Here is a 24207-nt window from a genome sequence, read left to right as displayed (position 1 = left end):
GAGAGGGGAGAGAGTTAAAAACATATTAAAGCAAATTGGCAAAAAAAAACAATCGTTATGCTTAAACGGACAGGAAAAATGACAAAAAGACCAAAACCCTCCCCACTTCACAAAAAGATGCGCTCAAACCCCTTCCCCTTCCCCTCCCCCGCCCCTCCCCCCTTTTTCGCTGGCACCAAGGCCCTACCCCTCTATCCTACCCTCTACCCCTCGCCCCCGAGGCCCTGTCGCCTACCTCCCTCCCCTAACCCCTGCCATATCCTCCCCTTCCTCCCCTTTCCCTCTCCCCTTCACTTCCCTCCATCTCCTCCCTCCGCCCCTCCCCTCCTCTCCATCTCTTTCACTCTCCTCCCCTACCCCTCCATATCCTGCCACCACTCCTCCCTTCCCCCCTCCCCTCCAACCCCTCCCCTCCACTCCTCCCCTCCCCCCAAAGGGCCCCCCTTACATCATTAAGGCTCCAAAAAAGGGCTTTAATGTTTTCCAAAACTTCAGGGGGGTATGATCATCGCCCCGCTGCCTGAAAAATTTCGACGCGAACCGGGCGTGAAAGGTGCTGAGGGGGAAAATGGGAAGGAAGGGGGAAAATGGGAAGGAAGGGGGAAGGGGGAAGAAAGGGGAAGGGAGAAGAAAGGGGAAGGGAGAAGAAAGGGGAAGGGAGAAGAAAGGGGAAGGGAGAAGAAAGGGGAAGTGGGAGGGAGAAAAGGGACAGAGGGGGTTTGGAGGGAGAAGGGGAAGGGAAGGGAGAAGGGGGATAGAGAGAGAGGGATAGATAGGGAGAGGGAGAGGGAGAGGGAGAGAGGGGGGAGAGAGAGAGAGAGAGAGAGAGAGAGAGAGAGAGAGAGAGAGAGAGGAGAGAGAGAGAGAGAGAGAGAGAGAGAGAGAGAGAGAGAGAGAGAGAGAGAGAGAGAGAGAGAGAGAGAGAGAGAGAGAGAGAGAGAGAGAGAGGGAGGGAGGGGGGGAAGTGGGACGGGAGAAAGAGAGACAGGACAGAGAGAAAAAAAAAGGCAGAATATGGAATGAGAAAAAAAACATAAAAGAAAAGGGGAAAAAACAAGAAAACGAAAGATAGATAAACACAAATCAGCAACACACGCCACCGGTGACTTTTACTTTCCAGCAGCTCTAAAAAAAAATAAAGAAAAAGAAGAAGAAAATGAACAGGAAAAAGACAGAACGGAAAAAGAAAAAGACGAAAAAAAGCGAGAGCGAAAACCAGCGAACCCCCCGCCCCCCCCTTTCACCGCCCCCCGCGTCCGCCCGCGTCCGCCCGCGTCCGCCCGCGTCCAGCCGCCGACGTGGTCCAGCATTCCCGTGGTTTCCCGGGCGGGCGGCGGCGGCGGCGGCGGCGGCGGCGGCGGCGGCGGGCAGCCCCGCGAGGTAGTCTGGGGCTTCTTGATAAGCCTGACTCGTGCAGTTTCATTTTCTTGTCGGCAAATTGCCAATTGCTCTCGCCGCCCGCACTGCGCTCCCTCGATCTCGCCTCTGCTGCGGGCTTGGCACCGCCCCTCTCTCCTCTCTGCCCTCGTGGGTTGGCTCTGGTGTTGCTCCTCCTCCTCCTCCTCCTCCTCCTCCTCCTCCTCCTCCTCCTCCTCCTCCTCCTCCTCCTCCTCTTCTTCGTTGGAGTCGAGCATTAATTCATTCATCTTCGTCTAATTTATTGCACCTTTTCTTTTTTTTACTTTCTCGGCCCCCCATTAGAAGAAGCGGAATGGCACCCACTTCACGCTGCGACCCCGACGCGGTGCCGCCACCTGACCCGACCACCCTCGGCCGACTAGCGTTCAATCGCCGCCGTCCCACCATTAGCCTACCCGACCACTCCCCCCCACTATTCCTCACTCGCTCACCCGACCAATATATCACTCGATTACTCCATCACTCCACCGCCCGATCATTTCATCACTAACCGAGCTACTCCGCCATCACTTACTCCCCACTGATATTCCAGCCTCCGAACCACTTCAACCTTCAACCACTGAACCTGAATATCCCACCACCCCATCACTCCACCACTCCACTCCGCCCCCGCCCATCCACTCCCACGCACGCCTGAGCCGACATGTGCAAACTAATGTTCCGAACGTTGGTGCTCGACCCCCCCCCCCCCGGTCCACGTCCTTCCCGAGCAACGTTTCCCTCCGCGCCTCCAGCCAAGGTCCCTAACCCCAACAACGTTCCTCTCCCCTTCCAGCTATCTCCTTCCCCGACCAACGTCCCCTCCCCACTGACCCACCTCCTTCCCCAACCAACGTTCATCTCCCCGCCTCCCAACCCCCCCGCCGTCAGCCTGGCCCACGGGCGTCCAGAAAACCACGTGGTATGAGTCCTCTCCGGCTCTGACGGCCGTATTATTAAACGTCCCCGCGGGGCGGACTTTCCCCAGAATCAGCTCCCCAGGCACTTTTCCGTGTTATTAAAGTTTTGCGGTTGTTGCTCGCCCCGCGGGGCCTCCGCGTAGTATTGGAACAAATGCAGGGCAGCTAGGAGCACCCGCACCAAGCCCCGCAAAATGAAAATTTAGAAAATATTCTTTTGAAAGCGAGCCATGTAACAAAATTAGTTTTGAATGTTATTTAAGATATAGAACATGGCTTTTATTTTACCGTATAATGTAAAAGAACAAATATATAGTTAGTTTTTAGACTAATGTTGCACCATTTCGGGAGGTCTGTACCGCCTGAAAGCTTTTCTACATAGTCTTATTGCAGATTTCAGAAATTGCAATAATTACCACATTTTAGTGACTCTCATCCCCATATATACATTCAGAAGAACCTTTATTTTGCTCTTATTTTGCCATATATGACTGTATGTACGTCCAAACGTATTCTCAGACCAAAGGCCGGAACTTGCATTTATTATTTTTGGTTAATCTAATTTTTCATCTATACCATAAGTTTCGATATATCCACGTTAATCACGGCAATCGTTAGATGGTGCATTAACGTAAATATATCGGCGTTTGTGTTATAGTTGAAAGTTTAAATTAACAAAACATTTAATACGTATATAGGTTTATACAATATATACATAAAATACATATTTATATCCTCCTATCTCTCTTTATATACACGTACGTGTGTGTGTGTGTGTGTGTGTGTGTGTGTGTGTGTGTGTGTGTGTGTGTGTGTGTGTGTGTGTGTGTGTGTGTGTGTGTGTGTGTGTGTGTGTGTGTGTGTGTTTCGGGAAGAACTAAAGTTTGTTATCATCCGCCGGCGGTAAAATCTTTATGAAGAATAAAATCGACAACATTCAATCAGATTAAGGTTAGATTAAAGAAAAAAAAAAACGGACAGGCGAGTTGTCATGAGTCTAAAAATAAGAAATATGCAGTCCTGCCTGATTTGTTAATCATGAAATATAATATTTGCTCATGTTGGTAACCCTGATCTTTCCCGTACGACCAAAGGTACCGAGAGCGATTGTGAATATGACAGTTGTAAATGACAACTGACATTCCAATAGTCGGGTTTGACACTTTCATTCCCGAAAAAATGACTATAAATTCGGCTGTAAATCGCAGTTACGCCAGCATTAGGCGTACCAACTGCGGCGCGGGGTATGCATCAGGCGTGCCAACAGTCCCCGCAGAAGTCCCCAGGGAGGGGGCTTGCCCGAGCAGTTTATTAATGCGAATTGTGAGCGCGGGGTAACCCGCACCTTTCCCTGGGGACTGAATAGCGGGGCCCGCACCAGCGTTTTTTATAATACGGCCGTATATCCCCCTGACGTATGGCTCGGCGGGGCGGGGCGGCCTTCCCGAGGCTGCCCGTGAGACTTTTCGCACTTGTGTAGACTGCAGCTGAAGAAGGGTGGAGACCTTTACTACAAACACGCACATTCGCTCGCACGCACACGCATGGTCTACAAAACGACTTCTCTAGACCTTAATACATACATATATACACATACACATACATACATACACACACATATACACCCACACACACGCACAAACAAAAACAAACAAACAAACACAAAAGGCATCAAAGGAGCAAGCAGGCGACCCCTTAGTCGGGAGGGCGGCGCTGCGACGGAGGGGCCTCCTGACGGCGCAAAGGCCTTCCCGAGTCGCGGGCAGCACGGCGGCGTCACTTCATTGCTGCCTTCCCTTCGTGGCAGATGGAGGAGACAAGAAAGGGACAGAAAGTTAAACGCACAAATTAAAGTGATTTTGCAAATGGTGCTCAACTATATACAGGTTTTACAATTGCCAACGCAACACAAAACCAAGACCCATTGCATCTGATCGACAATTAGGAAGGGGGAAAGAGAGAGAATGAAAGAGAAAGAGAGGGAGAGAGAGGGGGGAGGGAGAGAGGGAGGGAGAGGGGGGCGAGAGAGGGGGGGCGAGCGAGAGAGAGAGAGAGAGAGAGAGAGAGAGAGAGAGAGAGAGAGAGAGAGAGAGAGAGAGAGAGAGAGAGAGAGAGAGAGAGAGAAAATGCATCCATCCCTTGAGGACTTACCCATTCCGAAGCCTCTATTATAAAGAGAAAACTAAACGACCTAAATATAAGGAAAAAGGAGAGTGAAAAAAGAAAAAAGCCACCACCGTCAAGACAGGAGTACGCCACAGAAACCTCTACTCAAACACACACAAAGCGACCAATTTAAAAGCGACTCGGAACGTGGTTGGGTTGCAAGGAGGGGGTGGAGGAGGGGGGGAGAGGATGGAGAGGAAAGAGGGGCGAGGGAGGGGAGTGGGGGAGGAAGGGGAAGGAAAGTGAGGAAGGGGAGGAGAGAGAGGGAGGGAGGCAGAGGGAGAAGGAGAGTGGACGAAGACGGAGAGGGAAAGTGAGAGGTGAAAAAGTGGCCGAGGGAAGAGAGACAGAAATAAAAATAAAATGAATAAGAGGAGAGTTAAAGGGAGGTGGAAATGGAGACGGAGGGAGAGAGGGAGAAGGGGGGGAGAGGGAGGGAGGGGGAGGGAGGGAGGGAGGGAGGGAGGGAGGGAGGGAGGGGAGGGAGAGAGAGAGAGAGAGAGAGAGGAGAGAGAGAGAGAGGAGAGAGAGAGAGAGAGAGAGAGAGAGAGAGAGACCGAGAGAGAGAGACCGAGAGAGAGAGAGAGAGAGAGAGAGAGAGAGAGAGAGAGAGAGAGAGAGAGAGAGAGAGAGAGAGAGAGAGAGAGAGAGAGAGAGAGAGAGAGAGAGAGAAGAAAAAGACGGAGAAGGCAGAGGGGGCAGAAGAAGGGGGAGAGGGCTTAGGCGACAATAGCTCCCCGGCCCGTTGTACAGTGCCCAGCCCCCCTTTGACGAGTCCGTCCGCTCTGCCATATGATGAGCGACTCGCAGCGCCCCCCGAACGCATTTTGTTTTCTCTCCGCCTCAAAGAAAAGCGAAGGATTTAAATTTTCCGGAATGAGGCCTTCCTTTTTTTCCTGCGGCCGTCGCTGTCCTCGGCCTGTTCGGGTATTTTGAGTATTTACATAATCCTGGAGGTGATTTTTATGAATGCAGTTTCTACGAGAGTTAGCGGGGCGCGCGCCTGCTCAAGAATGAAAACTCTTCCCGTCACAAGCACAAACTCTTGCATTTCGTCTAATCTAAACTTCCTCGGCAAACTCCTTCCGTGTATTATATAACGGAAAATAAAACATTCTTGCGTGCGTGGGTGTGTATGTGAGTGAGCGTGTGTATGTGAGCGCGGTGTATATGTGAGCACCTGTGTGTTTTTGTGAGCGCGCGCGTGCGTATGCGTGTGCATGTGCGCGTGTGGGCGAGTGTACGTCCGCGTGCGTAGAAGTTTTCAGATAAGCATGCAAACACAAGCAAACGCACACATCCACCACGCTGCACACTAACGCTCCGGGAAATCCCGAACCTCACCGAAAGCTAGGGCGAGCTCTCGCGGTCGCACCTGAAAAACCAGAAGTAAGAGAGGAGGAGAGGGAGGGGGAGGGAGTGGGGAGGGGAGGGGAGGGGGAGGAGGGAAGAGAGGGAGGGGGGAGGGGAGAGGGGGAGAGAGAGGGAAAAAGAGAAAGGAAGTGAGAGAGAGAGAGAGAGAAGAGAGACAGAGAGAGAAGAAAGAGAGAGAGAGAAAGAAGAAGAGAAAGAAGAGAAGAGATAGAGAGAAGAAAGAGAAAGAAAGAGAGAGAGAGAAAGAAAGAAAGAGAGAGAGAGAAAGAGAGAAAGAAAGAAAGAAAGAAAGAAAGAGAGAGAAAGAGAAAGAGAGAGAGCGAGAGCGAGAGAGAAATCCCGACCTGCAGGAAACTTGCCAAGGAAGGAATACGAACACAAATGCAGCGAAGTAAAAGCACACAAACCAGGGCCCGTAATGGCTGCCAGCCGTCGCCCTCGTCGCGGCTGGCGAAGCGATAATGGCCAAATGTCGTTCGCTAATTCCACACCAAAGAGATGTCGATTTGATTTGATTTTTTTTATTATTTTTTTCTAGAATTCCACACTGACCCCACCCCACCCCACCCCACTCATGGGGAGTCCCGGGCCACAGCCATTTCACAATAGGGGCAGGGGGAGGGGGAGGAGGAGGGGGTAATGCATGTTTATGCATGCATCGCGTTGTATATGTCTGTGCCCGGTGCCCGGCGAGAGGGCCATTCTCGCGCCCTCAGGCATCCAACTCGCCGCCGAGCGAGCGACACGCCATCCATCAGAGGCGGTGGACGTCGGCTATACAGGCAGACGGCGAGGCAGACGGCGAGGCAGACGGCACTGAACTATCACCCGCAGCCCTTCTCCCGGCACCCCCCCCCCCCGCGAGACCCCACCAATTTCTGGCCCGACGTCACCAGTGGCACTCTGATGAAGCACAAACGGTGCCCACGGCCAGCAGCGCCCGCGGAAACCTGCGAGCAAGCACCTCACCCCCAGCCGACTATGCTTGTCACTCTGCAAGCAAGCGATGCGCCTTGTAAAATCCCGCCTCTATTCCCCTCCCTCCGTCCCTCGCTCCCCCACTACCCCCCACCCCAGCAAGCACACCACACGCACGCAGCGGAGCGAAAGCAAGCGAGCGGAGTCCTTCCCCGTGCTCAGGATCACTCGCACTCGTCCTCGCACTCGCCCTCGCACTCGCAGCCGAAGTCACGTACTTGCCCCAGCGCAGCACATGGCCGGCGAGAAGAAGCGGCGGGAGGCGGCGTGGGCGGCGAGGTGGCGGCGCGTGCGGGACATCGCCTGCGCTCCTGCCGTAATGACTCACTCCGCCGCGGCCTTCCGTCACGAGCGAACACCCGCAAAAACCAGCTTCTTTGAATGGCAAGCCTTAGTAACTCCTGCTCCCCCTCCTCCAGCTCCCCCTCCTCCTCCCCTCCTCTTACCCTTCCCTCTGCGCCCCCAGCCCGTCCCCACTCCATCTCTACCTCCGCCCACACTCCACTCCCACTCCCCTCCCCACTTCATCCCCGCCTCCCCGCACTCCCCCCCCCACCGTCTCAGCCACTCCTCACATCTCCTCCCCCGCCCGCCGGCCTCCCGCGCCCGCCGAGGATACGCCCGCTCGCTGCCGTCAATCTGAGTCACTGACTCATTTACTCGTGCTTGCATGCACGCGCGGACACACGGAAACGTACATGAATGCATACAGATAGACTTACACAGGCATGAAATACAGATACACACACACACACACACACACACACACACACACAAACACACACACACACACACACACACACGTGCGCGGAACAAAGACAGATATTAATAAACATATATACAGATACAACACAAGATGCATAACACAAATACAAATGGACAGCCAATCCCCCCCCCCCCCCACACACACACTCACCTTGCATTTTTCTTCTCCAAAGTATTTCCAGACGTCCGCACCGCCCCCCCCCCCACCCCCGACTTTCTCCGTCGCCTTTCCTTTGTTGGTTTTTAATTTCCCTTCTCCTTTCTCCTTCTCTCCCTGAAGACTTTCTCCCTTCTACTTCTTTCACTCCCCTTTTCTCATCTATTTTGCTTTTGCTTTCTTTCTACTCCACTTCTACCTCCTCCTCCTATCCCTACCCAACTTCCTTCACCTATCTCTCCTCCCCCTTCTTCCATTCCTCTTTCTTACGTCTTACACCACTTCTCTTCTGTTCCCAACTTCCCCCTTTCGTTCTCCACCCTCTCTTTTCCTCCCCCCCCCCACTTCTCTCCTGCTTTATTCCCTTTCCATCCCTCTTCCCCAGCCTCTTTCCCCTACCTCCATCCCCTCTCCCTACCCCTCCCCAATTCTTTCTCCATCCTCTATCATCTTTCTATCCCTCGCTCCTTTCGTCTACCTCCCACCCTCTCCTACCATCATCAATATTTATCCACCCTTCCTCCTCCCCCCACCTCTTCATCCACCTACTACCTTCCCTTCCTTCCTTCATCTACCCCTTCTTCCTTCGCCTCCACACACTCGTCCCTCGAAGTGTTACCGCCCGCCCCCCCCTCCCCTCCCCCGCCCACGCCCATGACCCGCTCGCCTCGCCGCCCAAATTGCTACTCCCCGAGGTCACGTGATCGAACACCGAACAGTGACGTATGGTTCCCGGAGGCGAGCGAAGCCATTTTAACGAAAAGCTGGTTCCCTGACGTCGTTTCTTTAAAAAAAATATATGCATTGCGTACAAAATGGATAAATAAATGAGGGAGAGGGAGAGTGAGAGGGAGAGGCCAATGTAACGGAAGGAATAGGAAGAGAAAAACTGTGAACATTAAACGTTTTATTATTTTTTCAAATATTCCACACACATTTCTCTTCCAATGAAACACCCATACACATACACACACACACACACACACACACACACACACACACACACACACACACACACACACACACACACACACACACACACACACACACACACACACACACACACACACCTCATAGAAATGGCAGCAGGACGACACAAAGAGTAAGGACAAAGCAACAAGATTAGAGAGAAGCCAGGCAGCCATGCACCAGCACAACAGAGGAAGGTCATGAGCGACGTCCCTCAGTCATGCACAGCAGGTAAAGACAGCTCGGGCGGAGGCGAGAGCCGGAAGCGACGTAAACTGGGAGAAGATGCACGGGAGGGGGGGAGGGGGGGAGGGAGGGAGTGAGGGAGGGGGAGGGAGTGAGGGAGGGGAAGAGAGAGAGAGAGAGAGAGAGAGAGAGAGGAGAGAGAGAGAGAGAGAGAGAGAGAGAGAGAGAGAGAGAGAGAGAGAGAGAGAGAGAGAAGAGAGAGAGAGAGAGAGAGAGAGAGAGAGAGAGAGAGAGAGAGAGCGAAGATACGTCCAAAACAAAGGAAAACGAATTCAGTTGAAAGGGGGAGAGGGGAAGGGGAGGGGGAGGGGAGGGGGGAAGGGAAGGGATAGGAGGGGGGGGGAAGGGAAGGGAAGGGAAGGGAAGGGAAGGGAAGGGAAGGGAAGGGAAGGGGCGCCGCCCGGAGCGTCCCGCGCCCCTCCCGCTGCACGACGCCCTAATTAGACCGGACCCAGGGGAGCCGCGGCACAAAGTGGCTTCTGTGCGGGCGGCGCGGGCGGGGACAAGGGACCGGGCGGCCCACGGGTGCCTGCCCGGGGTGTCCGAGGTGGATGGCCGAACGAAACAGGGAGAGGAAGGAAGAGTAAGAAAAGGGCTTAGGGAGAGGAAAAGAGGGAGGGGGAGGGGGAGGGAGGGGGAGGGGGAGGGGGGAGGAGGAGGAGGGGGAGGAGGAGGAGGAAGAGGAAGAGGAAGAGGAAGAGGAAGAGGAAGAGGAAGAGGAGGAGGAGGAGGAAGGCGATGGAGAAAAAATATGACAAAAGAAAGGGGAGAGGGCACGTTAATGCAGACAGAAAACTGACAGCCAATGCAGGCGCCCCCTCCCCCCTTGGCAGCCCCGTGTGATCTACTCACGTGTCCACAGTTGGGAGAGTCGCAGTCTCGCCATGCTCACCACGGCCGCCTTGCCCGCCGCCTGCGGCTGAGGCTGCGCCCGATGGTTCCTCGAATTGCACCAGGCCGCAGCCCCTCCGCTCACGCCCGCCATGCTCGCCCTCGTGGCACTGGCACTCCGCACCCCACGGGCACGCGGCCGCCAATTCGTGCCCACAGTCCAAGCGCGGGGCCGCCCCTTGCTATGGGCGCGAGGGTGACTCACTCCTCCTTCCGGGCGGGGCAGCCGGTCTACGGAGCCCGCTGCCCTCGCCTTCCGTCCACGCGCGGGCACCCGGGGGCATGCATCAGCCGGCCCTCCTCATCCGGAACGAACTGCAGATCATCGCGGCCGGGGCGGGGCAGGAGACAGCGGCCTGGTGGTGGCGGCGCTTGCGAAACGCGGCCCGGTTATCCAATGGCCATCCGTCACACTATCCTGCGGTCCTTGGGGCAGGCGCCGGGGCATGGCCAACGCCGTCGCTCTGCCCTGCCACTCCGCCAAACGCTCGGAGTCGCTACTTCATACACTGCATCGTTTCCCGGAGCGTCTGTCACGTATTCCTAAATCCCAAAGCGGTGCACATACGCCCACACAGTCATGTACGTTCCGGACACGCTCGCTCTCTTTAAAATGCCAAGCACTCACTATTTAATACAAGTCAGCTCTTTCAAACATTTCGCCCCGGACCGCACGCGGAATTCCACGAGCCAGCTGAAATCCCGCAGGCACCGCAGGCATCGCGGGGGTAATAACCGAGCGGCAATAAAACCTCACCATCGACTAAGCGCCAGAACAACAAGGTTAACCCACGACCTGACTGCACCCATCCCATGCGAGGCGCTACAGACACGAGTTTAACACGGCGATCCACAGCACAGATTGTTGGCTTTCAAGCCCGTCGAGAGATTCGTCTGCGGCGCCGCGCGAAAAGGCGCTTTCTCGATAAAACAGGATTTCGCTACTGAATTCAGATAAAGATAAAAGTCCAGCGTCCTTTCCAGAGCGTTCTATCAATATCGCGGAGGAAAATTGATGGTGAAATTACCCCGCTCTGCGAAATACGGGAACACCAATTTTCTCTCAACACAAAATACATCGCTTCAGTAAGAGAGCGACCGATACTTTTCCGGGGGGACTGAGCTATTGCAATTGCAAGCGCGCAACATGTGACGCGTTTAGCATAATCAACGAACTTGCGAGGATCATGCAGGTGAATATACACGAAACACAATAAATCCTAAACAAAAACAACAAAATAAAACGGATAAACAAGCCCACCGTGGGCAAATGAGGCGTAAACGTTTATGTTTGAAAGAAAGCACACGCTGAGCCAAGCAAATCCCGGCGGACATGCCAAAGAGACGCCGGACATACCTCGGACTCGCCAAACTTTTCGGACCAGAAATGCGGGTGCCGCTGTCTTTATTGCCTTTTGCAACCGGCCTTGCAACAAACACAGCTCACACCCAGATCCCGTTTACTACGACAGAAAGCATTTACTCTCTCTCTTACTCCATTGAACGTTCATTCTTCCACGAGGCGTTCACGCTTCACGTCAGGGCAACTTCGCCAACTCATTTCCCTGCCACGCACGGCCCGCAAGCACTCACGCGCGGCAACAGGCACGCCTCGCACCAACCGTTAACCGGACAAAAAATAAAAGAAGAAAAACAGGATGAACACGACCATCCACGACACACACAAACACACCAACTGACTTGTCGTCCCAACAATTCACTCGCTCGCTCACTCTCTCTCGGACTCCCCCGCCTCCCTCCCTCCCTCACCCCCAGCCCTGCCACCTCCTTCAAGGCTGCACCTGTCTCTCACACCTGCCCTCGCCGCAACCTGTGACGGAGGGGGTCAGGCAGGGGAGGGGAGGAGGCAGGGAGGGGGGACAGTGCGACAGGGGGAGAAAGGGGGTGGCGAGGGGAAGAGGGGAGGGGGATATGGCATGGGGGAGGGGAGTGGATGGGGTATGGGGGAGGGAAGGGGATAAGGAGACGGGGGGAGAAGAGGGGGGTAGAGGGGGAGACCGGGGGAAGATCTGAAGGAAGGGACAGGGGAAAAGGGAATGGCAGGAGGAGGGGGTGGAGGAGGAGGAGGAGGAGGAGGAGGAGGAGGAGGAGGAGGAGGAGGAGGAGGAGGAGGAGGAGGAGGAGGAGGAGGAGGAGGAGGAGGAGGAGGAGAAAGAGAAGACAGAGAAGAGGAGGCAAGCGCTGAGGAGGTAAACAAGGTTAGACTATCCAGCTGCTGAACAAACACTCTGCAATAATGGCTTGATGCTTAAAAAAAGCAGAGCCCAGCGGGAAGCACCGAGATCTTCAGAAATATGAAATCAATACCACGATAATTGTACGGCGGCAACAGACCACGTGTTGCCCCTCCCTGCTGCACGCTAGGAAATGTTGCCTGGTCTCGTCTTCGGCGTCTCTCGCTCTCGCTCTCGCTCTTTCTTTCTTTCTTTCTCCCCCCCTCTCTCTCTCTCCCTCTCTCTTTTACCACTTTCGTTCTTACTCTCGCTCTTACTCTTACTCTCACTATCGCTCTTACTCTTACTCACACTATCACTTTTACTCTTACCCCCCCTTTCCCCGCCTGCCTGCCCCCGGGGCCCTGCTGCCTCCCTGCCTGTGCCTGCCTGCCTGCCCTGCTGCTCCCTGCCGCCTGCCGCCCCCGGCCTGCCTCCCTTTCCTTTTCCGCGAAGGTCATACGGGGTGCCTGCCTGTGAACCCCGGGGACCCCCTAAAACATTTTCCCCAGATGCAAAAACAGCCCCCAAATTAAAACCCCCGAAAAAGTGAGGCGATGGGGGGGGGGGGGGGGAGCGCCGGTATTGCAAAAGACGGCGCGAAGTCGACTGTGCGTGCGCGACTGTTTGGCAGTTAAGCATATTCCGTAAGCAAGGTAAGCTACACATGCAAATTACGACGAGCGGACCAAACACGGAAATGGGGGGAGAGGGAGAGGAGGGAAGGAGGGGGAAAAAGAGAGGGAGAGGAGGGAGGGGGGAAAGAGAAAGAGAGAGAGGAGAGGAGAAGAGAGAGAGAGAGAGGAGAGGAGGTGAGGGAGAGTGAGAGGAGAGAGAGGAAGAGAGAAGAGTAAGCAGAGAGAGAGAGAGAGAGTGAGAGTGAGAGTGAGAGTGAGAGTGAGAGTGAGAGTGAATGTGAGTGAGAGAGAGCTAGAGACGAGGGGGGAAGGTCGGAAGTTTACACAAACAGAGGGAATCAGCAAATCGGTTTAAGATATCACTACAATTTCATTACGTTTTTTTTTCCCCCCATTTTAAGATGGGTGAAAGGGTCGAGGGGAGGGAGGGAGGGAGGGGGGAGGGAGGGAGGGAAAGGGGGGGAGGGGGGAGGGGGGAGGGGGAGGGGGAGAGGGGGAGAGGAAGGAAAGAGGAGAGGAGGAGAAGAGAGGAGAGGAGAGGGGAGAGGGAGGGGAGGGGGAGAGAGAGAGAGGAGAGAGGGGGGAGAGAGAAGAAAGGGGAGGAGAGAGTGAGAGTGAGAGTGAGAGGGGGAGAGTGAGAGGAGATGAGAGTGAAAGTGGTGGAGAGAGCTAGAGAAAGGGGGGGAAGGTCGGAAGTTTACACAAACAGAGGGAATCAGCAAATCGGTTTTAAGATATCACTGCAATTTCATTACGTTTTTTTCCCGATTGAAGATGGCTGAAGGATCGAGTGGGAGGGAGGGAGGGAGGGAGGGAGGGGGGAGGGAGGGGAGAGGGAGGGGGGAGAGGGGGGGAGAGAGAGAGAGGAGAGGAGAGGAGAGGAGAGGAGAGGAGAGGAGAGGAGAGGGAGGAGGGGGGAGAGAGGAAGGGAGGGAGAGAGGAGAGAGAGGAGAGAGCGAGGAGAAAGAGAAAGGAAAAGAGAAGAGAGGAGAGAGGAGGAAGAGAGAAGAAAAAAAAAGAGAAAGAAAAGAGAAAAGAGAAGAGAGAGAGAGAGGAGGAAAAGAGAGGAGAGGAGAGAGAGGAGGAGGGAGAGAAGGGAAGGGGGGAGGGGGAGGGGAAGAAAGAGGAAGGAGGAGGAGAAGAGAGAGAGAGGGGGAGAAAAAGAGAGAGAGAGGAAAAAGGGAGAGGGAGAGGGAGGGAGAGAGAGAGATGAGAAGAGGAGGAGGGAGGGAGAGAGAGGAAAAGGGGGAAGGGAGAGCGAGGGGGAGAGAGGGAGAGGGAGAGAGGGGGGGAGGGGAGGATAGGGAGAGGGAGAGGGATAGAGGGGGGGAGGGGAGAGAGGAGAGAGGAAAAGAGGAGAGAGGTGAGAGAGAGGAAATGGGAGAGAGAAGAGAGAGAGGAGCAAGCGGGGAAACCGGAGAGAGGGAGAAGAGGGGAGGAGGAGGCGGGGGGAGAGAGAGAGGAGAGAGAGAGAGAGAAAGAAGAGGGAACAGAGAGAGGAAGAGGAGGAGGGAGGGAGAGAAAAAGAGAGAGAGAAAAAAGAAAAAGAGAAGAGAGAGAAAGGGGAAGGAAAAAGAGAGAAAGGGGGAGAGGAAGAGAGGAAAAAAAAGAGAGAGAAAAGGGGAAAAAAAGGGGGGGGGGGGGAGAGAGAGAGAGGAGAGAGAAGAGAAGGAGAGGGGGAGAGAGAATGAGAGGAGGGGGAGAAGAGAGAAGAGAGACGAGAGAGAGAGAGAGAGAGAAGAGAGAAGGAAAAAAGAGAGAGAGGAGAGAGAGGGAAGGGGAAGAGGGGGAAAGGGAAGAGGGAAAGAGGAGAGAAAGAGAGAAAAAGGGGGGGAGAAAGAAAAAGAGGGGAAAGAAAAAGAGAGGGAGAAAACGAGGGGAGAGGAGAGAGGGGGAGAGAGAGAGAGAGGGGGGAGAGAGAGGAGAGGAAGAGAGAGGGAGGGGGAGGGAGAGAGAGGAGAGAGAGAGGAGAGGGAGAGAGGAGAGAGAAGAGAGGAGAGAGAGAGAGGGGAGGAAGGGGAGAGAGGGAGAGGGAGAGAGAGAGAGAAGGGGGGAGAGGGGGGGAGGGGGGGGGGGGGGGGAAGGGGGGGGGGAGAAGAGGGGGGAGAGGGGGAGAGAGGGAATAGAGGAGGGGGGGGGAAAGGGGGGGAGGGGGGGAGGGGGGGAGGGGGAGAAGAGAGAGAGATGAGAAAAAAGAAAGAGGGGAAGAGAAAAGGAAAAAAAGAGAGGAAAAAAGGAAAGTGGGAAAGGGGGAAGGGATGCTGAGGGAAGGGGGGGGGAGGGGAAGAGAGGGAAGGAGGCGGGGAGAGGGGAAAGGGGAAAGGGGGGGAAAGGGGGCGGGAAAGGGGGGAAAGGGGAGGGAAGGGGAAAGGGAAGAAAAGGGACCGGGACGGGGAAGGAAGATAAAGGAAGGAGGGAAAGGAAAACCGGGGAAGGGGGGAGAAAGGGGAGGATGGAGGGGGGGGGGGAGGGGGGGGGGAGAAAGGGGGGGAGGGGGGAAGAGGCCGGGGAAGGGAGGGGAAAAGGGGCGGCAGGGGGGCCTGAAGTGTGGAAACCTGTCCTTTTCCCCCAAGAAAACGCAAAAAAAAAGGCGGACCCGACAAAACAGAAAAGAAAAGGGGGGGTGGGGGGGGGGGGAAGGCAGGGGAGGGAAGGGAAAAGGGGGAAGGGGGGGGGAAGGAAGAGGAAAAAGGAAGGGGGAGGGAGGAGAAAGGGGGGAGGGGAGAGGAGAGGGAAGGGAAGGGGAAGGAGAGAAGGGGAAAGAAGGAAGAGATAAGGAAAAGGGAAAGGGAAGAGGAAGAAGGAAGGAAGGATGGGGGAAGGGGGGGGGGAGAGGGAAAGGGCGAGAGGAGGAGGGGGAGAGGGGGGAAGGGAAAGGCAGGGGAGGGGAAGGGAGAGGAGAGGGAGGAAAAAGGGGGCGGAGGAGGAAAGGAGGGAGAAGGCGAGAGGGGCGGGAAAGGGGGGGGGGGAAGGGGGGGGAGGGGGAGAGAGAGAGAGGAGGGGAAGGGGGGGGGGGGGGTGAAGGGAAGGGAAAAAGGGAAAAAAATAGAAAAAGGGGGAAGAAAAAAAGAAAAGAAAGAGGGGGGGGGAGGGGGAAAGGGGGGGGGAGAGGGGAGAGAGAGAGAGGAGGGGAGAAAGGGGGGGACGAGAGAGAGAGAGAGAGGGGGGGGGAAAGGGGGGGAGAGAGAGAGGAGAGAGAGGGGAAAAGGAAAAAAGGGAGGGAAGGAGAGGGAGGGAGGGGGGGAGAGAGAGAGGAGAGGAGAGAGAAGAGAGAGAAGAGGGGAGAGAGAGAGAAGAGAGCGGGAAGGAGAAAGGGGAGAGAGAGGGAGAGAGAGGAGAGAAGGGAGAGGGAAGGAGGAGAAAGAGAAGGGGAGAAAGAGGGAGAAAGAGAGAGGAGAGGGGAGAGGGGAGAGGAGAAAGAGAGATGGAGAGGGAGAAAGAAGAGGGAGAAAGAGAGAAGGGGGAGAAAAAGGGGGAGAGAGAGAGGGAAAAAGAGGAAAAAGGGGAGAGAGAAAGAGGGAGAGAGGGGGGGAAAGGGAAGGGAAGAAAAAAAGAGAAAAAAGGGAAGAGAAAGGAGAGGGGAAAAGGGGAAAGGAGGGGAGGGAGGGGGAGGGAGGGAGGGGGAGGGAGAGAGGGGAGAAAAAGGGAGAGAGGAGGGGAAAAAGAGAGGAAGAGAGAGAGGGGGGAAAAAAGAGAGAGAGAGAGGAGAGAAAGAGAGAGAGAAGAGAGCGAGAGAGAGAGAGGAGAGAGAGGAGAGAGAGAGAGAAGGGGGGGAGGGGGGAGAGAGAGGAGGGGAAAAAGAGAGGGAAAAAGAGAAGAAGAGAGAGAGAAAGAGGAAAAGAAGAAGGGGAAAAAGAAGAGAGAGAAGAGGGGAATGAAGAAGAAAAAGAGGAAAAAAAGGAGAGAAAAAGGGGAAAGAGAGAAGACGGAGGGGGAGGGGGGAGGAGAAGGAGGAAAGAAAAAGGGAAAGGGGGGGAAGGAGAGGGGGGGGGAGGGAAAAGGGGGGGGGGGAGGGGGGGAGAGGGGGAGGAGAGGAGGGAAAAAGGGGGAGAGAGAGAGGAGAGAGAGGGAGAAAAAGAGAGAGGAGAGAGGAGGAGGGAGAGGGGAGAGAGAGAGAGAGAGGGGAAGGAGAGGGGGAGAAAGAAAAAAGAGGGGAGGGAGAAAAGAGAGAGGAGAGACGAGAGGAAAAAAAAGAGAGAGAGAAAAAGGAGAGGGAGGGGGAAAAAGGGGGAGGGAGGGGGGAGGGAGGGAGGGAAAGAGAGAAGAGGGAAAAAAAAGAGAAAAGGGGGAAAAAGAGAAAGGGGAAAGGGAGAAAAAGAAAGAAAAAAAGGAAGAAGGGGAAAAGGAAGAGAAGAGGGGGAAAGAAAGAAGAGGGAGGGAGGGAGGGGGGGAGAAAAGAGGGGGAGAAAAGAGGGGGGGAAAAAGAGAAGGGAAAGGGGGGAAAAAAGAGGGGGGGAAAAAGAGGGGGGGGGAGGAGGAGGGGAGAAAGAGAAGAGAGGGGAAAGAGGGGGAGAGGGGAGAAAGAAGAGGGGGAGGGAAAGGAGAGGGGGAGGAAAAAAGAGGAGGGAGGGAAAAGGGAGAGAGAGAGGGAGAAAAAGAGAGAGAGGGGAAAAAGAGAGAGAGGGAGCAAGAGAGAAGGGAGAAAAAGAGAGAGAGAGGGAAGGGGAGAGAAGAGGGAGAAGAGAGAGGCGGGAGGGGGAAGGGGAGAGGGGGGGGGGAAGGAGAGAAGAGAAAGGGAAAAGAAAGGAGAAGAGAAAAGGGAAAGAGAGAAAGAAAGAAAAGAAAGGAAGAGGAAGAAGAGGGGGAGGGGGGAAAAGAAGAGAAGAAGAGAGAGGGGGGGAAAAGAGGAGGGGGGGGGGAAAGGGGGGAGGGAAAAAGGGGGGAGAGAGGGAGGTAAAAGGGAGAGGGAGGGAAAAGAGGGGGGAGAGAAAGAGAGGGGGGGGAGGAGAGGAGAGAGAGGAGGGGAAAAGAGAGAGGGGGGGAGAGAGAGAGAGAGAAGAGAGAGAGAGAGGAGAAAAAGAAAAAAAATAAAAGAAAAGGGGGGAAAAAGGGGAGGGCGGAAGAAAAAGGGGGAAAAGGAAAAAGGGAGAAAGAAAAGGAAAGGGGGGGAAAAAAAAAAAAAAAAAAAGAGGGAAAAAAAGGGGGGGGTTGGGGGGGGGGGAGAAAAAAAGGGGGAAAAAAAAAAAGGAAAAAAAAAAAAAAAAAAATAAAAAAAAAAAAAAAAAAAAAAAAAAAAAAAAAAGAGAAGAAGAGAGAGAGAGAGAGAGAGAGAGAGAGAGAGAGAGAGAAATACTTACGCACAATCGTCCCCTTTATCCACCTCCACATCCCTCACTTCTTTTTATTCTTTTCTTCACCCTTCGCTGAACTTCCCTACGTTCCTGGAAGTCGTATTAGCATTCCTTACAATTTTCCGTAGCTCTCTTTCTCTCCAAATCCCTTTCTACTTCTTCACCTTTTTCTCCCTCTCCTCTTTCTTTCTCTTCCTTCTTCCCTCCCTTCCTTCCATCCCTCCTCCTCCCTTCCCTCCCTTCCTTCCTCCTCCCCTCCCTTCCTAGCCAGGCATAATTACACACAACCCTCACCACCAACATTTTCACCAGTCACCCCTCCGCCCCCAGGGAAATTCCCGTCACTTCGCCTGAACACTTGCTATCGGCGACCAAACTAATCCATCTAAATGTCTAAAAACACACACACACACACACACACACACACACACACACACACACACACACACACACACACACACACACACACACACACACACACACACACACACACGCGCGCGCGCGCGCGCGATAAAATGCAAGCACGCAAGCACGTAACCAAGATTTCCTCCTTAATGAGATATTCAACATCAAGACATATGACCGCTTAATGCCATATCTGCTGAGACAGAAAATGTGCTGAACCAAACGACGGAAATCCTCGGATTATGGAGAGATAAAAGAGAGAGGAGAGAGAGAGAGACGCGAGGGAAGAGAGGAAAAAAGCAACAGAAGAGAGAAGTGAACAGAGAGAAGAGGGGAGAGTGGAAGAGGAGAGGGGATAACGGAGTGGAGAGGACAGATTAGAGGAAAGGAAGGAGGGAGGAAGAGACGGAGGGAGAAGAGAGGAGGAAAGAAGGGAGAGGAAGAGAGGAGAGGATGGAGGGGAAGGGAGGGGAAACGGAGGATGAATGAGGGATGAGGGACGGAGTGGTGAGGAGGAGGAGGAGGAGGAGGAGGAGGAGGAGGAGGAGGAGGAGGAGGAGGAGGAGGAGGAGGAGGAGGAGGAGGAGGAGGAGGAGGAGGAGGAGGAGGAGGAAGGAGGAAGGAGAGAGACAATTGTATTAGCCAACACCTCAAAACACATAACAATCTCGCTCGCAACGCATGGCAGCAACCTTAACTCGCCGGAATGCCCCGCCACGTAACTGCCACGTTCCTCTACGTTCCCCGCCTCCGTCCCCTCGGCCGAGATCCCAGCACGGAGCCCCTGACGTCACGGATGTCCTCACCACATCCTGCACCGAGGTCCCGCCCCTCCTGCTCTGCGCCGCAAGTCCGGGTGACCAATACGGGTCCAAGTGGCACTAAAACACACCGCGGGATGGCACTGCCTCTAATACACTGTCTTGGGCACGCCACGCCGATGGGCACGGGCACAACACGGAGCAACGTCCGCCGACGTTCCAACAGACCTTCGCAAATTCCAAGCACGCGAACTTGCCCATATAGTGCCCCTCGCGTGCGGCTCTGTCCGGCACTGGCTGCCACTGACACGCCACGCCGCCTCTGCCCCGGCTCTCCTTACGTGTGTGTGTGTGTGTGTGTGTGTGTGTGTGTGTGTGTGTGTGTGTGTGTGTGTGTGTGTGTGTGTGTGTGTGTGTGTGTGTGTGTGTGTGTGTGTGTGTGTGTGTGGTGTGTGCGTGTGCGTGTGCGTGTGCGTGTGCGTGTGCGTGTGTGCGTGCGTGTGCGTGAGAAAGAGAGAGAGAGAGAGAGAGAGAGAGAGAGAGAGAGAGAGAGAGAGAGAGAGAGAGAGAGAGAGAGAGAGAGAGAGAGAGAGAGAGAGAGAGAGAGAGAGAGAGAGAGTACTCTTCCCAAATATACACAAAGCTTTATCATACTTACAAATATTCCCCGATGTGCTTCTACCAACCGCCTGACTCGAACCCGGCGACAGACCTTGAAACCCAACAACATGTGCATCTGTAAGAGCCCGTGTGGTCATGCGTCCTCACCCGCTCGCTTCCCCAAAATGCCAACTGCTGTCTCGGTCTCTTCTCTCTTTCTATCTCTCTCCTCTCTCTCTTTCTCTTTCCCTCCCTCCCTACCACCTACCTCCTACCTTCTCCCTCCCTCCTCCCTTCCTCCGTCTGTCCCTCCCTTCCTTCCTTCTCCACCTACCTACCTTCCTTCTTTCCTTCCTGCCCTCCTTCTCCACCTACCTACCTTCCTTCCTTCTTTTCTTCCTTCCTTCCTTCCTTCCTTCCTTCCTTCCTTCCTTCCTCCCTCCCTCCCTTCCTATCTTCCAGTCGCAACACCCACCCTCCTCCCTCCTCCCACCCGCACTTGTTCGCGCACGCCTCGCAGCACTGGCACGGAGCGCCCCCTTCCCCGTGCCCACCAGGCCTCGTACCTCTGACACTGCGCAGGTGGCGTCCCTGCAGCGCACTCGCCGGCAACAATGCGCAGGCGCGGACCAGCTGGCAAGTAGCAGGTGGCTTGCCCTTCGTCTCGGGCAGCCTGCGCTCCGCCCCGGCATACAGTTATGGCGGCGGGGCTCATGACGTCATGCAGGTTGCCGTAATAACATACACAAACGTCCGAAGACGTGATCCTCAGCCCCTTCGCTTCCTAGTGGCCCCTCCCCTCTCTGCCTGCCTCCCTCCCACCGGCCCTCCCTTCCCCTCCTATCCAACCTTCCCTTCCTCCTTCCTCCTCTCCTCCATCCCCTTCCTCTCTCTCCTCTCCCACTCCATTTCCCTCTCTTGCTCCCTCTCCTCCTCCTTCCTCTCATCCCCTCCACATCACCTATGTTCTTACTATTTTCTATTCCTTTCTTCCTTTCTCTCTTTCTTCAACCCCGCCATTAAAAAATAAACAAAATCCGACAACACTTTATTTCCTTTCCGCAGACCCAAATATGGAGGGCCGCGAGTCGAGACCCTTTTAACACCTCTCTCTGTCACCACAAACCATCTGCATCGTTCTCTGCCACGCCCCTTCTCCCCCTTTTATCATTCCCTTTTCATCCATTCCACCCAACCACGACTCCCGACATCACAGGCGCTTCCATCTCAAACAAATGCGACATTATCTCCGGACACCGGGTTTTATTTTCCCGGACGCGGTCTCTCGTCACCGTTTTCTCTGGTAACGTTTTCTTTCTTACCTCGAGCGTGGATTTCCGGGGTATACTGCGTTATATGATTTCTCTCGCTCTCTCGCACTCGCTCTCTGTGTCTGTCTCTGCCCCCCCCTCTCTCTCTCTTTCTCACTTCCCTCTCACTCTCCTCCCCTTCAACTTTCCCTCACTCCCCCTCTCATATATATATATATATACATATATATATATATATATATATATATATATATATATATATATATATATATATATATATATATATATATATATACATATATACATATACATATATATATATATATCAATATATAATATACTAATATATCATATATACATATATAATCATACATTATACGATACTATATAACTACATAGTTCAATATATATGATGATTACGGGTGAAGATTGACCACAAAAACGCCACAGTTGCTCTCAATAACATCTGGAAAGACCGAAGCATTACCTTACGGACAAAGCTGAGGTTATTGAACTCATTAGTTTTCCCAATTGCATCATATGGTTCTGAGTGTTGGGTGCTGAAGATAGACAAGAAAAAGATCAATAGTTTTGAAATGTGGTGTTACAGACGAGTACTACGTATTAACTGGACAGAGAAGAAAACGAATGATGAAGTGCTGAGAAAAATAAATTGTAAAGACCGGCTGTTGGACATCTTGAACAAAAGGAAATTAAAGTTTATTGGTCATGTGATGACAAGTAAAAGTATTGAGAAAAACTTGCTGACAGGGATGGTGATAGGAAACAGAGGAAGAGGCAAACCGAAGACAAGATTGAGCGACATCATCAAAGATATTTGCGGGTTGTCGATGGTACAAGTGGAAAGAAAAGCGCAAGATCGAGTTGAGTGGCGAAGGATGGTGGAGAGGGCCACGGCTGCTCAAACATGAGCATACCGTTATTGATACATATATATACATATATATGCATATATATACATATATACACACATATATATATATGTGTGTGTGTGTGTGTGTGTGTGTGTGTGTGTGTGTGTGTGTGTGTGTGTGTGTGTGTGGGTGTGGTGTGTGTGTGTTGTGTGTGTATGTGTGTGTATGTGTGTGTGTGTGTGTGTGTGTGTGTGTGTGCGTGCGTGCGTGCGTGCGTGTGTGTGTGTGTGTGCGTGCGTGCGTGCGTGCATGCGTGCGTGTGTGTGTGTGTGTGTGTGTGTGTAGATACGTGTGTACATATAAATCCAACACACAAAACAAACAAAACAACACAGCAAAGAGGAAACCACGTCCACATCAGTAATGATGACGAACACTATTTGTAAAGTTTATAAACGCAGAGGTAACCCGTCAAAATTCTGACTATACCAACACCGCCGATGAAGCTGAGAGGCTTAACGATCCCACCACACGGTATACATTAAAAAAAGGAACAAAATCCCAACTTAATGATTTCGCAGAATTCGTGCCCTATAATGAGAGACGCCCCTCCACCCCCCCTTACCCCATTCCCTCCTCCCCCTCTCCTATTCTTCCTCCATGCCAGCTTATGGGTTGAGGCAATTCTTCTTAAATCAATTTACCAGCAACTCTATCATCCTGTAAACTGATTCTCAGAATGGGTATTTCGCCTTTCAGAAGAGAATCAACCACGCCCTCCGCAGCACCGCCCCTGATGCCATGAATATGCAAGTTTACCCGGGAATTCCATCACAGAAAACGTACGAGATGGATGCGTAACTAAGGTAAACCTTCCGAATTCTTGTGTTTAGGATGAAACGCCATGGAAATTTTTGTCCATGATTTATGATAATATAATAAAATATATATATATTTATATATATATATATATAATCCATTAAAAACATCAATTAACAACAAAAAAAAGTAATTCTGCGAAAATACAAGATTTAATCCGTGAATTCAACATTTCCAACCCCGACATGCGCCAGAACATTCAAATCAATCTAAAACGTTGAAATGTCTCCAGCAACCCAAACCATCTCCCTCCACCACCTAAAACGTCAGCATACCTACGCGGTCCACCCTTACAACCGCACCGCCTTGCAGCCACACACACGACCACGCAGGCGCAGAGTCTCGGCCACGTCACTTACCATGGATGGCGAGCTCGGAGTCCTTGTTGAGCTCGTAGAGTCTGAGCGCCTCGTCGAGCTCCTGCTGTGACGAGATGGTGCACGGGTCGCCTGGAGGGAGAGAGGAGGGAGAGGTCGCGGTCAGTTAAAAATGAAAGGAGGAATGAAAGGAGGGGACAGCGTGAGGAAAACAAGGAAAGCATTTCTATCTCCTCCCTCGTACCGGGTGAGCATCACATAGGGTAAAAAAAAAAATAAAAAAAATCATCATCTTTATCAACTTCCTTCGTGCCGGGTGAGCATCTTTCTTTCCTTCAAATGAGAGGCAGACAGACAGCATCTGTTTCATCTCGGCATCTCTCTGTCGTCAGCTCGGAGAGTGCCGGGCCCTGGCACTCGTTCGCCCTCCATCTGTCAATTAGTTTTATTGCGGCGGCACATTCCTCGGCCGCCACCGCCGCCGGGGATCGGGCGAGGTGAGCAGAGCGCGTCGGTCGCTTAGTCTCAATATCGGAGAATTTTATCGATCTAACTACTTTTCTTTTCGATCTTGTAACTACAAGTTCAAAATGCAATTCTTATCCGCCATGCATTACCCTCTTTATACACTAGAAAAAAAGTTTTAAATGAAGTTTCAAATACGACAAAAATAATAATAATAATAATAATAATAATAATAATAATAATAATAATAATAAATAAAAAACACGGCAGCCTAAGATCTGGCTCAAGGTAATATCAACCTGCTATCTCTCTCCTGTCCGAGATAAGATAAGATCAACAGCCAGCACACATTCCCCGCCCTCATGCAACGTCAATGCTTGCCCGTGCCATGCTGCACTCGTCAACCCGATTACGCTGCATTCAAAGGCTCAATCTCTTTAAAGGTGATGCAACCAAAATGTCTTGCTAAAAAGGAAAGCTTAGAAGGACGTCATCCACAGAGGATCTGAGAGGGCAGGAGGCACGGTAGGGGGAGGGGTGGAGGGCAGGAGGCACGGTAGGGGCTGGGGGCACGACGGGGGGCAGGAGGGGAGGAGGCACGGTGGAG

Source organism: Penaeus monodon, chromosome 26, assembly GCF_015228065.2.
Source record: "Penaeus monodon isolate SGIC_2016 chromosome 26, NSTDA_Pmon_1, whole genome shotgun sequence".
Taxonomy (NCBI): Eukaryota; Metazoa; Arthropoda; class Malacostraca; order Decapoda; family Penaeidae; genus Penaeus; species Penaeus monodon.
This window is presented reverse-complemented; position numbering follows the sequence as displayed.